This window comes from Psammomys obesus, unplaced genomic scaffold, assembly GCF_907164565.1.
Source record: "Psammomys obesus unplaced genomic scaffold, mPsaObe1.curated_primary_1811, whole genome shotgun sequence".
NCBI classification, from domain to species: Eukaryota; Metazoa; Chordata; class Mammalia; order Rodentia; family Muridae; genus Psammomys; species Psammomys obesus.
The window spans coordinates 2354145-2371140 of record NW_026596046.1 but is presented as its reverse complement, the minus strand read 5'-3'; the positions used below and the strand labels follow the sequence as shown (position 1 = coordinate 2371140).

General features: G+C 41.9%; 1 protein-coding gene across 1 annotated transcript in view; it reads right to left on the bottom strand.

The window, feature by feature from the left end:
• The window catches only part of Otud7a (OTU deubiquitinase 7A), a 311702-nt gene that overhangs the window by 131904 nt on the left and 162802 nt on the right, over nucleotides 1-16996 (bottom strand). The window contains exon 2 of the mRNA XM_055623230.1: nucleotides 10344-10473. The gene's annotated coding sequence lies outside the window, so the exon portion shown is untranslated. The remainder of the gene's footprint in view (nucleotides 1-10343; nucleotides 10474-16996) is intronic.

Genomic DNA, 16996 nt, shown 5'->3' with positions numbered 1-16996 from the left:
TTATTTATTTATTACAATCTATTCACTTTGTATCCCAGATGTAGCCCCCTTCCTTATCCTCTCCCAATCCTGCCCTCCCTCCCTCTTCTCCTCCCATGTCCCTTCCCCAGTCCACTGATAGGGGCGGTCTTCCTCTCCTTCCATTTCTTGCCAGATTTTTGATCACTTCCTGTTGGTGGGACTGTCTTGCCAGGCCACAGTGGAAGAGTACACATTCAGTTCTGATGCAACTTGATGAGCTGGGGTGGACAGGAAGTGGGGCTCCCCTCTTCTGAGGAATAGGGAAGGAGGAAGAAGAGAGGAGGGAGGGAGGGTAGAACTGAGAGGTGAGGAGGGATGGGCCTACAACCAGGATGTAAAGTGAGTAATAAATAAATAAAATAAAATAAAAACAAAAAAATAGCCCCAACCTACATCTCATACTCTGTATGACACCCGAGTCTAAGCAGGCCATGGATCATGTACATGTGTGTTCATGTGTCCTTCAATGAGTATGTTCACATGACATTCTTGTGTATGTGTTTGTGTGCATGTATCTGTCCCTGTGAGTTTGTGCATGTGTGTGAGCATCTGCATGCCAGTGCCTACATGTATGCACTGTGCACATTTTATTTATGCTTATTATGAGTAAGGATAAACGTGCATGAGTAGAGTACACATTTTCACAAGTGTGTGTACTAAGGGGGTAGGAAGGGGTTCAAGAGACATTTGAAGGGCAGTTTTCAAAGAATAAACATTTACATTCACAGCCTATACATGGCTAGTGGGACTAAAGGAGTAGACACAGGAGTTCTTCACTTATTTTCAGAAAATAATTGAAATTTTACAAGCAGTGGAGAACTTCAGCTTTGGAGCTTAAATAGGCCTAATACAGTTGACAATTATACATCAGTTGCCAGTGAAATTCAGTGTTCAAGCAGCTGCCTCTCCAAACAGATCAATCTTGTTTGCCCAAATAAATAAATAAATACACAAAAAGGGGACAAGGACAGCTAAAGGTATGGAAAGCCACCATGGCAGCGACTTGAGACTTTCTTAACAACTTGATTTCTCTGGTTCCTTGGCAACGTCATGGACTAATGAACAATCTATATTGACTGTTTTTTTTTTTTTAAATTTAGTTATTTGTATTTTTACTATTTTGTACACTAGAAACATACTAGATCCACACAGGCATTTCAAAGGAGCTAGGGACAACTGACTTCTAATCTATAGTCTTCACTTAAAACATTATCTTTTGCCTTGCTGGAGACTGAACCCAGCTCTTTCCCTCAGCGAAGCACTTACTTTATTGTTAATCCATGTCGCGGTCCCTCACGGTCTCCCATTTGAAATGTGGACAGCCCTGCCTGCAGCAGTGTGGCTACCTCAGGCACAGTGCTGAGGAACACAAAGACAAGGTTGGCCTGCTACAGTTGATGTCAATATCTGGGTGTTGATTTGCAAACACATCCTTAATTAATAGCCTTGCAAACCTAGCCAAGCCCTCTGGAGTTCCATTCCTACACAGTTTTGCTTTGGCAACTTTCATATTGTAGACTAGCAAAAGAACTCATAATTCCTAAAAGTTTGTTTCTGTATGAATGGATAGCAAGTCCAGGATTCTAGGACCAGCTACTTAGGTTGATTAAGGGATTGCAGTCACAAGCAGAAAAACGTATTTGTACATATTCCCCTGAGGAAAGAATGACAAAAACAACTTCAGCCCAGCACTGGGCAGTGGCTCATGATCAAGTAAGTGGTACATAGCTCTGGGGGAAATAGCCATTGAAAGTCAGAAGCATTGATTCCAACTAAGAAAAAACTTCTCTATTGGCCATGGAAAGAGTGTGTCTTTCTGAGCTTAACATTGTCCTCCAGATAAACTGCCTGTGATTGCAGTCTCTCTAATCAACAATCAAGGATACCACCACAACTGTAAAGAAGGGGAATCTTTCCTTTCTTGACTTCGGATCAAGAGAGAAAAGATTAATACATCCAAGAATGGGAGTAGGGAGAGCAGAGGATGGCCGGTGCTCTTCCGGCAGAAAAACAGACAAGAAAAAGGTCTGCTTAGAGGTGCATACATCATCCACAGTAGGCATGCTACCATTGCTGTGAACAACTGACCCCTTAAATAAAATGTGTTGTAACTGCATATTGCCTATATGGTAGCAACCAGCACCCTGAGTGAATTCTGTCCCTAGGCTGTCAGTGCAACGCTGGTTGGAGATGTGATCTCAGGGGAAAGCTCAGCTAGAAGAGGGTCTCTTCCCAAGATCCCCCATTATTCTTGGCTGGACTGCTGTGGAGAATTATTACATGTTGGGAGGACATCATCCTAGGACAAGTCCCTGGGCCCCTGCACAGAATGGTGTATCAGAAGGCAGGAATGTTGGGAATCCTTGCCAGCCGCTGCCTGCCAAAGTATTCACACCGTGAATCAAGTTCACCACACAAGTCTAAAGGCACCCATGAATACCACATGGTCCCTCATTTTTAACAGGCACCCTATTTAATCTAACTGCTACCCCAAAATTTATTTCCCAGGTAGTAAAAAGGAAGAAATTGAAAATTCTTAGTATTTTGATATCCTGCTTCAATATAGACTAGTAAGCCTGCTTGATTCTATTCTGGAACTCTTGAAAAGCATCATAAATATTTAATGATTCACCTCTGATTAAAATTCAAAAGTCAGAGGTCTGCTGCAGAAATAGATAATTGTTTTTTTATTGCCTATTAAAAAGCAACCTCGAATGTGGTTGCTCTGTAGAGGTGGTTGAACATAGTGTCTTACAACTAGGTTTCCTTTCTAACCGACTCTGTATCTCAGTTACTAAAAAGCTCTTTGACCCAGATGATTTGCCTTTAGGTTGGCTCCCTTATGAATGAATATGTGAGATGAGGATTTGCCATGTGCTGCTGGACCATTCTGTCTGTGAATTCAGTATCTGCATGGCTTAACAGTCTCTTTGGACACTGTTAAGCAATGATTTCAATAGAAACGGGCCTTCCTTGGGAAGCTGGCTGTTTAAAAGCTTCCTAGGCTCATGTAACCTTGGTCAGCTCATTTATACATTCATGGTAAGACAATATCTGCGAGGATGCAAGTTCCTCCTATTCCTAAAGATTCTAGAATCACATTGGGGCTGGCCCAGCTTTCTGCTTTTATTTTTTTTTTTTTCTCATGCTCTCTTGCTGTGGGCTGTGTCCTGTTTCCATGCATGCAATGAAGGCATCAAAGCTGAATTCTGAAAACTACTGTTCTCCTGACTGGCACTCCCTTGCCACTGGTTCTACAGAAAAGAGACACAACTGGGTACAGTGGTGTACACCTGCACTCGGGGAGGGCAAGCAGACTGCTGTGAGTCTGAGGCCAGCCTGGTCTACAGAGCAAGCCAAGGACAGCCAAGGCCACACAGAGAATTCCTGTCTTGAACAACCAAAATGTGCCACATAAAGCACATCATGGTGCCTTGGAAAATCCCATGGTTTCCAGGTAAGCTGCGGGGGCGAGAGCTCCAAGACCCACAGTATGGGCACAAAGAGGATGAGCACCAGTGATGGAGATGTAGGCATCTGCTGGGGCATACCTCAGGTCCACTGGCCTTGGCAGGGAATGGAGCCAGATCTGCACAGCATGAGCTCAGGGCAGTGAGCATCTGCCAACCCAGAGCATCCTAGGCACCCATTAAGTTATTTCAATGTTGACTGAGCATAGGGAGCTTTTACACAAACAACTTTCAAACCAAAGCTCCAAATAGAATCCTTTGTAATGCTCATCTGTGGGGAAGCTCATGACTGGGAAGTCCTCCCTTGGTACTGCATTGTCCTGAGGAAGGAAGTCTCTCAGCATTGGACATGGGACTAACCAGGGTTTTTCACCACACTTCTCTTTAGAAGCTCCTGTGTTGTCCACTTCATTAAAAGACTCCTTTCTAGGACCATTCATGGAGATAACCTAGAACCCCTGCACAGATGTAGCCCATGGCAACTCAGTCTCCAAGTGGGTTCCCTGGTAATGCGAACAGGGACTGTCTCTGACATGAACTCTTTGGCTGGCTGTTTGATCACCTCCCCCTGAGGGGGGTGCAGCCTTACCAGGCCACAGAGGAAGACAATGCAGCCAGTCCTGATGAGACCTGATAGGCTAGGGTCAGAGGGAAGGGGAGGAGGACCTCCCCTATCAATGGACATGGGGACAGACATGGGAGGAAGTGAGGGAAGGGGGGAGGGGATGAGAGAAAATTCTACCACTGTGATACAAAGTGAATAGACTGTAATTAATAAAAATAAATAAATTTATATAAAAATACCCCTTTCTGTTATTTTCTGTAATAATACTATTCTGATCAGCCTTGCACTAGAAATAATCTATAACTAATAATTTAACCTCTAAGAATGTTTTATCTCACATACATGTCATTTCATAGGTTATTTGCAAATACACACACATAAGAAATGTGATTTAAGGGATAGGAGCAAACTTTAACACAATTACAATGCTCTTGTGTGGGGTGATGCTACACTTTGAGGGTGTCCCTGACAGTTGATGAGTTAGATGCATGCTTCCCTGGGTGGAAGGTTTTTGGGTTCCTGATGGATCACTCTTAGAAGGGGTTGATGCTGGGTCAGTGGGTCAGTTCTTGGAGGGCAGGCCACACACATGCTTCACTCTCCTGTACACAGAAGCTTCTCTTTCTACTTCCATGTCATGCTATGAGTGTCGGGAGGCTCGAAAGGCTAGAAGCTCAGGGCTGCCTAGAGAGAGACCCAAGTGACCACAAGCCTGTGGGAAGGAGCTTCTCTATGTATTTCCTGTATTTCCTTTCCTGGAACACAGGTTATCATATGAATTCAAATTCCACTGTATACATTTGGGAAATGAAAACACAGACAGCCCAGTTTCTACCATGTATTTAAAGGACATGTGAGTGAGCTCCTTGTTGTTGATGTGGAACCAGAGACCACTCTACTCATCTATGCACTATTTTGTCATGTCTGTACCTTGGAAATACAGGCATAGTCCTGTCTCCGAGCAGTGAGTCAGGGGTTAGGGAATCAGCAGTGGAGCAGTTGGGCTAATATGAAGGAAGCTGGAGGTAGTGATTAGAGTGGTAGGAGGCCTGGCTGGGATGTTGGTTTTGCTGGAGTCCCTGCTGCCCTGAAACCCCAGTGTTATTGTTCAGGAGGAGGGAGGACAGGTGACAGCCACAGGGTTATTCCCCCGAGGTCGATGTACAGAGTAGCAGGTAGAGAGCACCCAGGGCACAGGGAGAGCCCAGGATGCAGCACCAACCCTCATGCTGTGTGAGCCTCAGCCCTCCTCAGCTTTGATGAGCTACACGAAAAAAGTGGGGCGGGTACAATTTTCACAAAGAGCAAATATAAGATAGTAATATATTCTCCCAGGGCAGGCTCCTTTGTAAGACTCACCATCGTGTATGCTGTGCTGGCTACTTTTATGCCAACTTGGCACCAGCTAGAATTATTTGGGAAATGGGAACCTCAATTGAGAAAATGTTCCCACAAGATTGGCCTGTGAGGCATTTTCTTGATTGATGATTGATGTGACAGCTCACTGTGGTCAGTGTCAACCCTGGGCAGGTGGTCTTGGGTACTTTAAGAAAGCAGTCTGAAGCCAGGCGTGGTGGCACATGCCTTTAATCCCAGCACTCAGAGGCAGGAGGATCACTATTAGATCCTCAGCCTGGTCTACAGAGTACATCCAGGACAGTCAAAGGTACACAGAGAAACCCTGTCTCAAACAAACAAACAAACAATCAAACAAACAAACAAACAAAAAAAAAGCAAGCAAGCAGGCTGAGCAAGTCACCATGAGCAAGGCAGTTAGCAGCACTGTTAGTCCACTGATAGGGGAGGTCCTCCTCCCCTTCTATCTGACCCTACCCTATCAGGTCTCATCAGGACTGTCTGCATTGTCTTTCTCTGTGGCCTGGTAAGACTGCTCCCCAACTCAGCAGGAGGTGCCACTGAGTTCATGTCTGAAACAGCCCCTGTACCTGTTACTAGGGAACCCACTTGAAAACTGAGCAGCCAATGGGTTTCCTTTGAACAGGGGGTCTAGGTCCTCTCCATGCATGGTCCTTGGTTGGAGTATTCATCCCTGTAGGCCTGTTTGGGCCCAGGCATTTTGGCTCTGTTGTTCTCCTTGTGGAGTTCCTGTCCCCTCCAGGTTTTTCTATCTCCCTCTTCTTCCGTAAGGATTCTGGCACTCTACCTAAAGTTTGGCTGTGAGTCTCTCTATCTTCTTTGCTACTCTGCTGAGTAGAGTCTTTCAGAGGTCCCCATGTGGAAGGCTCCTGTCCTGTTCTTTGTCTTCTCCTACTTCTGATGTCTATTCTGTTTGCCCTTCTGAATGAGGATTAAGCATCTTCCCTAGGGTCCTCCAAAAGACATTGGTACTGGGGTCCAGAAGGGGCCAAAGTTGTTACTGAAAGCCAAACTTGGTAATGTGTCTGAGTTTTTCAGGTTATACTGGTGTTGAATACATGAAGGGGTCAATGGAGAACAGTGGGGGCTTGGTATGTAGTAGTGCTGGAGTCTCTGGAGGGAGGGCAATGATGAAAGCATAGCCTCAGTTGCAGTAGAGGCTCCAGGATTGGAGGAGTTGTGGAGAGAAGTAGAAGTTTGGTACGATGTGGTAGAGCCAGAGTCCCTGAAAAGAGGCCAGCAGAAAAGAGCCCAGTTGCAGTGGCAGCCATGCATCCAAGAGAAGCCAGTATCCGTGGACAACTGCCATGGATAGTAACAAGTGTGGAATGGAGCTGGCTTGAGCCTAGGATACAAGCTGTGTGTGCTGTAGAGGGAAGAGCCAGAGAAGTGAATTTGACCAGGCAGGCCTTTGGGGCTCAGAGGATCATGAGTGGGTCCCAGATGTGAAACACTGAACTGTTTACATCGTCAAAATTTGGTTTGCTTTGCTTGGATTGTAACTGTGCCATGGGTCTTCCTTCTTGGAGTAAGAAAGTATACAACTTATTTTTAATTTTACAGTAGGCACAGTTTAAAGACTGAAATTTTGTAGAGACTTGGGAATTTTAGAGAGACTTTGGATAATTTAAAATACTGTTGGTATTTTAGAGAAAGTTTGAACTTTAAAAGAAACTGTTATGTTTAAAAGAGACTGAACTTTTAATGCATTTGTGAATTTTTAAAGATTGAGACTTTAAAAAGTTAGAATTTTTACATTGTGATACTATTATTAACATGCTATCTTGGGAACAAATGAAGTTATTCTAGTTGAACAGTGGTCTGTTTGTTGATAATGTATCAGTGTTGTGCTGGTTAGTTTTATGTCAACTTGATACAAGTTGGAGTCATTGGGAAAAAAGGAACCTCAACTGAGGAAAATGCTTCCACTGGATTGTCCATTTAATCTCTTCATTAGCAACTGATGTGGTGGTGGTGGAGGGCTCAGCTCACTGTGGGTAGTGCCACCCTTGGAAAAGGTGTCCTGGGTGATATATATATATATATATATATATATAACAGGCTGGGAAAGCCATGGTGAACAAGTCATTACTCCTCCATAGCTTCTGCTTCAGATCCTGCTTCCAGGTTCCTGCCCTCCCTGAATTCCTGCCCTGACATGCCTTCGTGATAGACTGTACCTAAAAGTGTAAGACGAAATAAACCCCTTTCTCCCTGTGTTGTTTTGGCCATGGTATTTTGTCATAGCAGTAGAAAGCCTGAGACACATATATGGTAATACATACACAGTGTAACTTCTATACTAGCCTGCACTTCCACAGCTGTTTTCTTGATTACAGTTTCAAAACATTCTCAAGGAAGGTTCACTACATGGCAAGGAGTATATATAAAACCATAGACTTAAGAAATTAGTATTCTTTAGGCAAACATCTGATCATTACTGGTGACTGAAAAGCCAAGTGGCAGTAACCAGCGAGACCTGGGACTAGAAGGAGCAGGACTTGAGATGACCATGTAGACTGAAAAGAAGCGGATAGCAGTGTATCCACACCTCACCAGGACACTGTGACAAACATTCCCTGTTGTGGTGACTGAGCTTTCCCTTGAATCTCTTAAATGTAGAATCTCTTAAAATGTGACCAGAAGACCACAGCCACTTTGTGGAAAGAACCCAGCCACTTTGTATCAGAGACAGTCTACAAAGCAAGTGGCTTAGATATTTCAAAAGTATCAACACAATGGGAATAGAGGCATAGTCTAGCCGGCATAGCATTGCCTAAAATGCATATGCCCTTGGTTTGGAGCTCACCCCTGCACAATGAAACAAGAAGTGCACACACGCAACCACCAAACTTGTTCCTGGCTGTGGGAGTAGCTCAGCTGTGCACTGCTTGCCTAGTATTCAAGAGGTCCTGAGCAGAATCTCTAGGGCTCAAACAAACAAACAAACGAACGAATGAACAAGAAAAATGCAATGAAAGAAGGAATGGGGAAGACAATATCGCTTGTGTCAGGAAAGACACAAACAAAAGCAAATCAGAAAAAAAAAATGGCAGAGAAGTAATGAGTTTCAGCACGTGGCAGACAGGGAAAAACAGGGAAGATGAATATTTTCCAGGTGACAGGGCATTTGAATTGGTACAATATACTAGATACCATGCTGTCTGCAGCTTGTATCTGTTTCTGATACAAAGTCTGAACTTACACAGCCACATATTATAATCTCTCTGTGTGACCAATCAGTAAGTCGGGGTTAAAAATTCTGAGTTTTCATTGTCCTTTTCTTTAGATTTTTCTGTATGTTTGAAGTTTTTAATAATAAGAAGCAAGGCAAAAGGGCAAAAGAAAGTGCTTATTCCAAGAGATATAAGATGAAAAGTGACTGCTCACATTGGCTGAATAGAAATTGTTGTTCTGGACAAGCATTAAAAGGTAACATTAACTCGGTCCCCTTCCTCCAATGCATATTTTTATTGCCTTTTCTGAGTGAGATTCAAATATCATCCCTTGGATCCTCTTTGTAATTTAGCTTCAGGGGTGGGGATTAGGAGTGGAGAGAGGGCCTGGTAGGAGAACAGAAATCAGAGTTGGGGGCATCTCTGGGGTTTGCCAGAGACCTGGGATAGGGGAGGTCCCAGGAAGTCTATGGGAGTTACCCTAGCTGAGACTTCTAGCAGAAGAGGATGTGGAGCCTGAAGTGACTGCCTCCTGTAGCCAGGCAGGATTTCCAGGGGAGGGACAATCACCCACCCACAAAACTTCCACCCCAATTTATCCTGCTGACAAAATGTGCAGAAACAAAGATGAGCAAATATTACTGGAGACCCATCCCATGAGAGAGAATCCTGACACTATTAATGTTACTCTGCTATGATGATAGACAAGAGTCTAGCATAACCCCCTGAGAGGCTTCACCCAGCAGCTGACGGAAACTGATGCAGAGACCCACAGCCAAACATTAGACAGAGCTTGGGTGTCACATGGAAGAGCTGGGAGAATGATTGAAGGAGCCGGAGGAGTCAAGGACTCCACAAGATGACCTACAAAGTCAACTAGCCTGGGCCCATGGGGGCTCATAGAGACTCAAGCACCAACCAAACAGCACGCATGGACTTATCCTAGTCCACCTGCACATATGTAGCAGATATGCAGCTTGGTCTTCATGTGGATACCCAACAACTGGAGCAGAGACCCTCTCTGACTCTGATGCGTGCCTTTGAATCCCATTCCCCTAACTGGGCTGCCTTGTCTGGCCTCAGTGGGAGAGAATGCACCTAGTTCTGCAGTGACTTAATGTGCCAGAGCAGGTTGATACCCATCATCTCCCCCTTCTCTGAGGAGAAGGAAAGGTGAGAATGGGGGAGGGAGGGTCATATGAGTGGGGGACTGGGAGGACTGCAATCAGGATGTAAAGTGAATAAATAAGTTTTAAAATGTAACATTAAAATGAAAACAGTGGTTTAAGATAAGGCCCGTTTTCTTTTGCTTTTATCCCTCTTAGTACTCATAAAATAAATAATAGCTGCAACAGTGACAATGCCAGTTTGCACTGCTGTACATCAGGCTACTTGTCAGTCATCACTATCGCATTCTGGAGGAGGACCTCCCCTATCAGTGGACTTGTAGAGGGGCGTGGGAGGAGATGAGGGAGGAAAGGTGGGATTGGGAAGAGATGAGGGAGGGGGCTACAGCTGGGATACAAAGGGAATAAACAGTAATTAATAAAAAAATGCAATTTCTTTTGCATTAGAATCAAATTTCTGATTTTCTTTTCCACTGCACTCTTGTGAGAGGTTAGTATGCTGCACGGGGTTAGCTTGATTTCCTGGTGATTTTCTAGGACTCTGAGGCCTTTTGAAGATGTTGGCAGCCCTCTCACCCTGCCACCAGGACCCAGACATAGGACTTACTTTTCAGACTCCTTGTTCTCAGGAGGAGAGCGGCTTTCAGGCATTTGGGTCAGCATGGCACCTCCTCTGCTGGAAATGGTCCATTGCTGCCACAGGGGAGGTGCAAGAGCCCAGTTAGCTCCTGAAAACTCTGGAAGAGGAAGGATAGAGAATTTTCAGTGTGTCAAAAGTGAGAATTAAAAATCCTAATGATGAAAGAACGAAAAACTCCACTTCCAACATGGTGGAGTGGTCATCTACTACCAAAGTGCATTCCTCACCCAGGAATCATTTCTTTTTAATAAAGTGCTTTGAAGATTTATTCTGTTATTATTTAAAACTATTTATATATGTGCCTGTAACACAACAAAACCTCTGGGACATATTAAAAGTAGTTCTAAGAGGGAAGCTGACAACCCTAAGTACTTACATAAAAAATCAGAAAAAGCACATGTAAATGACTTGGTACCGCTTGAGAATTTGACTACATGTAGAAAAACACAAATAGATCCATACTTATCACCCTGCACAAAACTAAAGTCCAAGTGGATCAAAAACCTCAATATAAAACCAGACACACTAAACCTGTTAGAAGAAAAAGTGGGGAAGAGCCTTGAACTCATTGGCACAGGAGACAACTTCCTGAACAGAACACCAACAGCACAGGCTCTAAGAGCAACGATCAATAAATGGGTCTTCATGAAACTGAAAAGCTTCTGTAAAGCAAAGGACACTGTCGTCAGGACAAAACGACTGCCTACAGATTGGAAAAGAATCTTCACCAACCCTATATCTGACAGAGGGCTGATATCCAGAATATATAAAGAACTTAAGAAGTAAAACAGCAACAAATCAAGTAACCCAATTAAAAAAACGGAGTTCAGAGCTAAACAGAGAATTCTCGATAGAGGAATATAGAATGGCAGAGAAACACTTAAAGAAATGCTCAACGTCCTTAGTCATCAGGGAAATGCAAAGCAAAATAACCCTAAGATTTCACCTTATACCCATCAGAATAGCTAAGATCAAAAACTCAAGGGACAACACATACTGGAGAGGTTGTGGAGAAAGAGGAACCCTACTCCACTGCTGGTGGGAATGTAAACTTGTATAACCACTTTGGAAATCAATCTGGTTCTTTCTCAGACAATTAGGAATAGTGTTTCCTCAAGATCCAGCTATACCACTCCTAAGAATATATTCAAAAGATGTGCAAGTATACAACAAGGACATTTGCTCAACCATGTTTGTAGCAGCTTTATTTGTAATAGCCAGAAGCTGGAAACAGCCCAGATGCCCCTCAGCTGAGGAATGGATACAGAAATTGTGGTACCTGTACACAATGGAATATTACTCAGCAATAAAAAAACAAAAACAAAAACAAAAACAAAAAACAAAACAAAACAAGGAAATTGTGAAATTTGCAGGCAAATAGTGGGATCTAGAAAAGATCATCCTGAGTGAGGTATCCCAGAAGCAGAAAGACACACAGGGTATATACTCACTCATAAGGGGATATTAGATATATAATATAGGATAAACATACTAAAATCTGCACACCTACAGAATTTGAAAAAACACAGACAAACCAAATCCAAACCCAGTTAATGATAAAAAAAAATAATAAAAGTCAGATCAGAAATCAATGAAATAGAAACAAAGAAAACAATTCACAGAATCTAAAAATTTAAGAGTTGGTTTTGAGAAGATAAACAAAGTGACAGACTCTTGGGTTAACTAACCAAAGGAAAGAGTTGACTCAAATTAACAAAATGAAAAACAAACAGGAAAACATTACAACAAACACCAAAGAAATATATGATATTATAAAACCTATACTCCATTAAGTTGGAAAATCGAAATAAAATAAAAATAGTTGAATTTCTTTTTTTCTGTTTATTTTTTAAAATTAATTTATTTTTATTGATTACATATTATTCACTTTGTGTCCTAGCTGTAGACCCTTCCCTCATCCACTCCCAATCCCACCCTCCCTCTTTTTCTCTTATGCCTCACCCCCAGTCCATTGATAGGGGAGGTCCTCCTCTCCTTCCATCTGACCCTAGTCTATCAGATCTCATCAAGACTGGCTGCATTGTCTTCCTCTGTGGCCTGGTAAGGCTGCTCCTCCATCAGGGGGATGTGATCAAAGAGCCAGCCACTGAGCTCATGTCCGAGACAGTCCCTGCTCTCATTACTAGGGAACCCGCTTGGAGACTCATGGGCTGCCATGGGCTACATCTGTGTAGGGGTTTTAGGTTATCTCTATGCATGGTCCTTAGTTGGAGTATCAGTCTTTTCTTCTTCTTTTTTAAATCACAGGTTTTTTTTTTGTTTTGTTTTGTTTTTATCACAGAGTTTTTTTTTTGTTCAGCTCTAACTGTCTTGGAACTCACTCTAGACCAGGCTGTCATTGAACTTAGAAATTCACCTGTCTCTGCCTCCCGAGTGCTGGGCTAAAGGAGTGTGCCACCATTGCCCAGCTTGGATGAATGTCTTGCTTCTTCCAAATTACTAAAGCTAAACTAAGAAGAGACCAACAATCTAAATGGATCCATAATGAAAGAGGAGCTTGAAACAGTAATAAAAAAATTCCAGCTTTAAAGAAAATCATACCCAGATGGGTTCACATAAGAATTTTTCAGACTTTCAAAAAAGAACTAGTCAATACTTCTTAGTTAAAAAATAGAAATAGAGGAATCACTCTTGAACTTCTTTTAAGACGTCTATATTACTCTAATACCCAAAGCATATAAAGGTATAACAAACAAGCTACAGACCAATATTCTTAATGAACATAGATGCGAAATCTTTAATAAAATACTAAGTAGCTAAATACAGGCACATATATAGATCGTCCACCATAATCAAGTTAGCTTTATCCTAGAAATGCATGGATGGCTCAACATACACAAGCCAATAAATATAATAAATCATACACATGGACTTAAAAATAACAATCACATGATGATCTCAATAAGATGCAGAAAAAGCATTTGGCAAGATCAAACACGTATTCATGATAAAGTTCTAAACAGAGAAGGACTGGAGAGAAGATATCCCCACCTAATAAAGGTATATGTGACAAACACACAGCCAACATTTGTAGTAAATTTAGGAAAATCTCAAAACGATCCCATTAAAATCAGAAACGGGAGAGGGTGTCTACTGTCCCACTCCTTTTCAGCATTGTGCTCAAAGCACTAGAGGGGACAATATGGAAAGAGAAGGAAATTAATGGGGTGCAATAGGAAAAGAAGTCAAACTACCCCTATTTGCGGATTATATTATACAATATATAAGAAATCCCAAAATGACAAGATACAAATATACCTAAGAAAAACCAAACAAAAAATTTTAATACTACCAACAAAAACAGAACAAGATCTCGGTGAGACTCCCATTTACAATCTCATCAAGGACAATAAAATATCTCAGAATAAACTTAAACTAAGGTGGCGAAAGATCTTTACAATGAAAATGTCAAATCTCTGAAGAAAGAGATTGAGAAAGACACTAGAAAATGGAAAGGCACACCATGTTTATGGGTCAGTAGAATTAATATTGTGAAAATGGCCAGACTTCCAAAAGCTATTAAAGCCCGATACAATCTCAATTAAAATATCCATAGCATTTGTCACAGAAATAGAAAAAAAAATCTATCCTAAAATTCAAACAGAACTAGAAGATTTTCCAGGTATCCAAAGAATCATACTGGGGGTGACAATCACCATTCCCCCCTTCAAGATATATTACAGAGTTACAGTAATAAAAACAATATGGCACAGGCACAAAACAGACTAATGAAACAAAACAGAAAGGACAAACCATCCGAGATTCGTCAAAAACATGCACTGGAGAAAAGATAGCACCTTTAACAAATGGTGTGGGGAAAACTGGACATCCACGTGCATGATTTTAGATCTGACTCTACCATCCTGCACAAACATTTACTCTGAAGGAATCAAAGATCTTGATTTGAAACCAAAAAGCTCAAACTGCTAGAAGAAAATATAGGCAGTATCCTAGAAGATGAAGGTGTAGAAGAGGACTTTCTGAAATTGCCCCCTTTGGCCTAAGCATTAAGACTACAATTGACAAGTGGAATGTCGTAAAACTAAAATACTTCCGTGCAGCCAAGGAAACAACCAAAAAAAAAAAAATGAAGAAACTTATAGAATTAGAGGGAATCTTTGTCAGTTATACATGTGACAGAGGATTACTAGCCATAATATACAAAAAAGAAAAACAATGGGTCAAGGGAAAAATGACATAATTAAAAAACAGGCTTGATATTTAAACAGAGAGTTCCCAATAGGAGAAATAAAATTTGCTAAGAAATCTTCAAAAATGTTTATCATCATTAGCTATTAGGGAAATGCAAATGAAAACAACTTTGGTATTTCATCCGGTCCCAGTCGGAATGGATAAAATCAAGAAAACAACTAAAAATAAAGCAGGTGTGATTGTGGGGAAAAGGGAACACTCATTCACCAGTGGCAGGATTGCAAACTTGTGCAGTCACTCTGGGAATCAGCATGGGGAATCCTCAAAAAACTAAAAATAAATCTACCTCATGACCCAGCTTATACCACTCCTGGGACGTGTCCAGAGAACTCACATCCCACTTACTCCACACAGACTTGCTCAGAAATATGCATCACTATCATATTCACAACAGCTAGAACACTGAAACAACCTAAATGTCCTTCAGCGGATGACTAGATAATTACAATGTGGTAACAGACACAGTGGAATATTATTCAGCTGTAAAGAAAAATCACAAAACCACAAATTTGTGGTTAAATGGACGGACCTGGAAAAGATTATCTTGAGTGTTGTAACCTAGACCCAGAATGACAAATATTATGTGTTCTCTCTCATCTGAGTTTCTACTTCCAAATCTTCAGGTGTGGGCATACAAGAGGGAGCAATTAAGAAACTAGGGAAGTATAAAGGGACCATCAAAAGTAGGGATTTAAGAAGAGAATAGCATGGAAAGGAGTAGAGCTTTTAGGCAGCTACTCTTTTTTTTTTTTTAAGATTTATTTATTTATTATATATACAGTATTATATCTGCATATACAGCTATATGCCAGAAGAGGGCACCAGATCTCATTATGAGATGTGAGCCACCATGTTGTTGCTGGGAATTGAACTTAGGACCTCTGGAAGTGCAGCCAGAACTCCACAAGGAGAGCAACAGAACCAAAAAATCTGAGCACAGGGGTATTTCCTGAGACTGCTATTCCAACTAAGGACTATGCATGGAGATAACCTAAGACCCCTGCACAGATGTAGCCCATGGCAGTTCAGTATCCAAGTGGGTTCCATTGTAATAGGAACAGGGACTGTCTCTGACATGAACTGATTGGCCTGCTCTTTAATTACCTCCCCCTGAGGGGGAAGCAGAATTACCAGGGCACAGAAGAAGACAACGCAGCCACTCCTGATGAGACCTAATTGACTAAGATCAGAAGGAAGGAAAAGAAGTCCTTCCCTATCAGTGGACTTGGAGAGGGGCATGCATGCAGAGGGTGGAGGAAGGGAGGGATTGGGACGGGAGGAGGGAGAGAACCACAGGGGGGATACAAAGTGAATAAAGTGTAATTAATAAAGAAAAAAAGAGAAGATAATAGCAGAATACAAGTAAGGGGAAAATGGAAAAACAGGAGGGTGGTTCCAATGGAAGAGAATAAAGGGAGCTCAATCCAGAGGGAGAAGGAGGAAGGAGGGTCAAATAACACCAAGGCTGTTCTATAAAGTCTCAAGGAGTCATAGTACATTATATTTACCTAAAATAATATACAATGTATATAAGTGTATGTGGATACACATCTCTCTATGTTATATATGTATATATACATATATGTACATATGTGTGTGTATATACACACATGCATGTAGGGGGTTTATATATGTATATATACATATATTGCACACATATACATATGTGTAGAAAGTATATATATATATATATACACACACACACACATATATGTGTAATATATGTATAAAACAAAGTTATGTTGCTCAGACTGACAACACTCCCCACAAGACCATACACTAAGAAAAATCCTAGTACCAGGCACAAAAAACATGCCTTTGAGCACAGTCCAATTCCCAAATAGCATAGAGCATTGTTGTTATCCTTGGTTGCCTCTCAGAGGTTGAAGTCAAGCCCCTACTGCCGAAGCTATCACACACTTAGAACACAAGACTTGGATGATTTGAGCTGGATCTAGCCTGGAAACCTCCTTCCTTCAATGTAGCTTCCCCAGTACCATAGAGTCCCATGTAAGATCCTAGGGAGAGAAGTAATAGTCCTACCCTAGACACCTCTGAACCACAACAATGACCAGCACAAGAAGAGAGCCATGAAGGTGGAACAAGTGGCATCACATGTTGGTAGTAGCCAGCTGCTATCCAATTAGACTCAGGACCCACTCAGCATGAGCGGCATCATGCCTGATGCTAGAAACCCAGCAACCTACCTGGGGCTAGAAGACAGTCTCCTACCACCACTTTCTAGACATGCATAATTCCCAAGTGCACTCTTAATGTCATCCTTACACCCACAGATAAGGTTAGCTCTCAGCCTTCATCAAAGAAGCTTCTTTTTTTTTATTTTTTATTTTTCTTTTTAGTTACATTTTGTTAACTCTGTGTCCCAG